Source organism: Eutrema salsugineum, unplaced genomic scaffold (assembly GCF_000478725.1).
Source record: "Eutrema salsugineum unplaced genomic scaffold, Eutsalg1_0 scaffold_4, whole genome shotgun sequence".
NCBI classification, from domain to species: domain Eukaryota; kingdom Viridiplantae; phylum Streptophyta; class Magnoliopsida; order Brassicales; family Brassicaceae; genus Eutrema; species Eutrema salsugineum.
Window position 1 is genome coordinate 998338 of NW_006256686.1, and position 5062 is coordinate 1003399.

General features: G+C 40.2%; 1 non-coding gene across 1 annotated transcript; it reads right to left on the reverse strand.

Annotated features, from left to right (window-relative positions):
- Positions 1–1929: 1929 nt before the first annotated feature.
- LOC112084925 lies at positions 1930–2037 on the reverse strand. Its single transcript, XR_002898579.1, has one exon. It is a non-coding gene; the product is annotated as a small nucleolar RNA R71 (small nucleolar RNA).
- Between the last annotated feature and the right edge of the window lie 3025 nt (positions 2038–5062).

Genomic DNA, 5062 nt, shown 5'->3' on the forward strand with positions numbered 1-5062 from the left:
AGAAAATGCAGTTCCGGAAGAGAGCATGTGCCGGGACCGCGGCAAACACCTATTTTCCCGCGGGTAGAGCCACCGCGACCGCGTCCTTTGGTCGTTCACTTTCCCGACGACTTAATTAAAGCCCAGATCAATTCCCTTCGTTATTTTTGAAGCCCTAAGTGTCCAGAACCACCCCAGAAGTTATTAATACCCCCTTTAGGTCATTCCTAAAGGTGTGGAGACGACATAAGATAGAAAGAGAGAGAGATTTCGTGTGGGTGCCTCAAAAACCCTAGGTGGACGCCGCCTTTGAAGGAGGAGCCGTCGAGGAGAGCATCATCGTGCCTCCACCTGCGATTCCGTTCTTCTTCTTCCCTGTTTTCTTTAGTTTCCTGCACTTTCAATTTCGTTTATGATGCTTTGTTACAATATGTTTGAGTAGTTACCCAGTTGGGTTTAAAGGGATTATTCAAAGGGAATTTCATGTGTCTTTGCTTATGAATCGATAGATTTAGGATTTATAATCTTCTAGATGTTCTTCGTTTGCCTTTAATCTTACTGCGTGATTCTTTGCTGGCCACTTAGAAGCCGATCTGATATGATATGTTGCGAAAGCTTTCATTGATTGTTTGAACTAGGGTGAAACGAGCAATTCTTCTATAGGAGTGGAAACCTAGCTGTAGTTGAGTTGTGAATGTTGATGAGTCTTGTCCTGCTATTGCATCTTCTCCCTTCCAGAATCAGAGTGGAAACCTACTGATTAGAGTTGCGAGAGATAGTTGTTTAGTGCTGCGAAAGTAGGCTATTCATACTTCCGTGCCTCGAGTTCTAGAACATACGTAGTTGATTACCTTTATCACTTGTTTAAAATCGACATAGCCTAGTCCATGAACCCCTGCGAATTCCCCTTGAGCCCCAACGTTTGTCTTTAATTGTTTACAGCCTTCTGGTTTCAATCGATTTTTACCTTCAATTTTATTTGCTTTTCATTCGCTTTTCCTTGCTTCAATTCGCCTCTTGTTTAATCGCTTACTACTTGTTTTACTTGCTTTCGTTTTTCAATTGCTTTTACTTTCTTTGCTTTCTAGTTTAGATTTAGTGACAACCAAAAACCCAAAACCAAAACCAAAACCCTTTTAGTTATAATCTGATTTAAGCGTTGCAGTGAATTCGTACTGAAACAACTAAGTCTCTGTGGATCGATACCCTAAGTACTACAGCGCACATCTGTGCACTTGCAGACATTTAGGGGTTATAAATTTAAAACCTGAAGCTTAGTAAAACGAAAACAACAAAACCCCGTTTACAACTCGCAATCAAGTTTTTGGCGCCGTTGCCGGGGACTTATATTTGTTTCGTTGCGAATCCCAGCTTAAATCCATTAGAACACTTGTTTATTGTTACTTTTTCTTTTGAATTTTTTCAGGTTTCTCTGCGATGAGAGACCGGGAACATGTTCCCGGGACTCTTGGTGATCCACCAAATCATGTGGATGGTGATCCAAGTGACGATGACCTGACTGATGATGAGTTTGAAGAACCGATTTATGATGACAATGAGCTAATCGGATCGGTCAAACACAAAGATGATGAATGAACTGATTGGAAGTTTCGATTCACTCGAAAAGTTCATGGGAGATCGAAGAGCTATTCAACCAGCCTTACCTGAGGATGGCAAAACCGAAATTAAGGTACCCCATATCCATTTAGTTCAACAAAATCAATTCTCTGGTTATTCATTCGAAAACCCGATAGACCATATCGAGACTTTCGAAGAATTATGTGCAACCATTACAGCAAATGGGGATTACCACAAGTGTAGTCTTTTCCCATTCTCTCTTAGAGATAATGCCAGCAAATGGCTAAAATCTTTGCCACCTGCTTCACTAAAAACGTGGGCAGCGTGTAAAACTGCTTTCCTAAATCGTTTTTACACTAGAAATCTTGCAAATCTCTTAAGAAAGAAGATAAGAACTTTTAAACAAAAAGAAGATGAAGATCTTTTAGATACTTGGGAAAGATTTAGGGAATACCAAAGAGATTGTCCACACCATGGATATGCCGAAGAATACCTGCTAAGTATCTTCTATCACGGTATAACTCCAGAGTTACGACACTCTTTTGATATAGCAAGTAATGGAGATTTCACAACTAGATCTGTAGAAGATGCTCACGTTTTCATTAAAAATTTAGGAAACAGCATCCGAAATCAAGTAACCTTTGGTAATTCTGCACTTCCTGAGAAGAAAGAAGAAATTTCAGAAGTTATAAAGTGTCTCCGTCACATAATGAGTCATCTTGGATTGCAACAACCAAATAGGGTACACAATACGTGTAACTTTGATGGCTGGAACAACCAAATAGATTCTTATGATCAAGGGATGATGAACACTGCAGAAGTATATCAAATTCATGATGTTCCATTCGTTTCTGATCACCGCGGTCGTGGCTGTTCTGACCGCGGCCAAGCAACCTTTCACCGCGGTCGTGGCTGTTCTGACCGCGGCCAAGACGTGTTTCACCGCGGTCGTGAGCCACCTGACCGCGGGAAATTGTCTTCCAAACTTGACTGGACACCACCTCCCGTACCAATCTTGGGTATTCAATCTAATCATGTTCCATATCCTAGTTTTCCCTCTTTTGAAGCTGAAAACCTAAACAAAAAGATTCTAGAGCTTGAAAAATCTATGTCTCAAGAGATCAGTGATCTTAGATCTGAACTAAAAGAGATGCAGAAGGATTCCGATACCCTCCTTAACATAATGGTCAAAACTAATTCTAAAAAGTTAGAAAATTCTGAAGAGAAGCTAAGTGAAAATTCTTTCGAAAGCTCAAGTGAAGCAGATCCCTCCGATCATGTGAAAGCTATCACACTTAGGAGTGGATTAGCTTACAAAGAGCCAGAATTTCCTAAAGATCCCGAAGTTGAGGAAAAGGGTAAGAAAAAGGAGAAAGAAAAAGAAAGAATCACGAATGAAGATGTTGAAAAGGAAGAGGTAGGAGAAAAGGATGGAGAAGAAGTAAGAGAAGATTCATCCCGGGAAATCCTTGGAGAAGACCCGATTCCACCTCCACCAACTCGTGTCTATAAACCTAAACCTCCATATCCTAGAGCCTTAAGAGCCCCTAAGAAAGAAAAAGAAAAAGCTAAGCTGAAAGAGCTAATCGATCAATTAAATGTGATATTACCTTTCGTAGAAGCTTGTGCTATGATTCCTGCTTTAAGAAAATACATGAAGGGTATTCTAACAAATTCTTTAACTCTTGAAGAAGGCGTTATGATGATAACCTATGAATGTAGTTCTATCCTTTGTTCATCAAGAGCATAGACTACTTTGTCCATGGTTGAGTCAAGCTCTTCGGTTTTGTCAATGACTTTGTAAACCTTCTCTGAAACTTCGACTGTGAAGTCATAAGACTCGTTCTTAGCTTCGTTTAGGGCTTTGTCCACATCATCCAGTTTGAAATCCAGGTCCATGACTTTGTTTTTGGTGTTGCGAAGCTCATAGGTATGCTTCGCTTACTCTTCTTCCATGCTGTCGAACCTGTTAGCGATCATAGCTGCGTCCTTGGTTGCTCGTCCTTCTATTGAATTGACTTGTGAGGCTAGGTTATCGATCTTCTCATTGAAAAGTTTCGATAACCCATCAATCCTTTCGTTTAGAGCGGCTGTAGTAGTTGCTTGAGCTTCTATGAACTGCTTGATTACGCCTTTGTGCTGACTCAATCGGTTACTGAGCTGGACGTTCTCATCTTGGTGGAGAACCTGGTGAGTTAGGCGATACATAGGATATCTAGGGTTTGCCATTGGAGGTACGTAGGGCTCGTTTTGGAACGTTATGTAGTCTTTGGTTCGAATTTTGCAGCTAGGACAGCATAACTTAATAGCAAATCACGACTGCTTCTCAAACATTTTTGCAGCTGGCACGGTTATGTCCTCCCATGTTACATTGTGAACATGTGTATTTGATGTGGGTGTGTCGTGAGGGTGTCAAGTTTTACCCTAAATAAAATCAATAGTCGCAAGTGCACAGCTGATCGATTGTAGTACTTAGGGATCGAATCCACAGGGAATGAGGATCTTTCCTGCAAAAGCCTTCGAAAGAAATATGAAGTAAGGAAGTCTAGAACCAAATGATTTTTGTGAGGGTTATGGTGGTGTGTTTAAAATGCAAAAACGAATCCTAAAGAGAAAAGACGGGAATTAAAATGACCTAATAACTAAACTTAACGAAAACGGGTAAAACAGGAAAAACGGCTAACCTAATTGCTTAAATGAAATCGATTAAAAGGGAATGAAAATATTGAACTAAAGCTTGAAATAAAACGATGTAAATCTATAAGAAAAGAGGCGCTGGGGTTCAGGGAAGTTTTCTCAGGGGTACGAACGATTCAAAACATTGCTAGAGAGTAAATTTGATAAGATCGTAGCTTAAACTTTTCGAACTGGATTCACGGACGTATGACTACGCCACTGTCGTGATCATAGACAACTATCTCTCTCAACCCTGACCAGTAGGTTTCCACTCTGGCCCTGGAAAAGAAGAGATGCATTATGTTTAAGACTCGTCAGCATTCACAAATCGCCCATAGGTAGGTTTCCACTCCTATGGTTGTTTTGCTCTCCCAAACTAGATCTGACACCGGATGAACACTTTCGTGTCACCAAGCATCTGGATCAGATTGTAGTTCATGACGCTACTCTCATGCAGTAAAAATGAATTCAGAAGAAAAAGTTCTAAGATTCGGCTGAAAAGCTCATGGAATCCTCACCGAACATATAAATCCCCATCGAAAATCCCTTAGACCCAACAATAAAACTACTCAGACATAATAAACGAAATCAAAAACATAGTATTAAAAGGTAGAATAGAAACCGAAATTGAAAAGAAAGAACAAGGGTTCAAGAGATAGATCTCTCTCTCCCAAAAACCTAAAAACAAAGCTTAAAGTAAAATTTCTGTAAAGTATTTCGTCTCTTCTCTTTTCTCTTTAAAAACGACATAAATGACATGTATTTATAGTCTCTAATACTCTCTGGTGTCTAGGGTTCCGGAATTGAGGCAGGGAAAATGATACGGGCT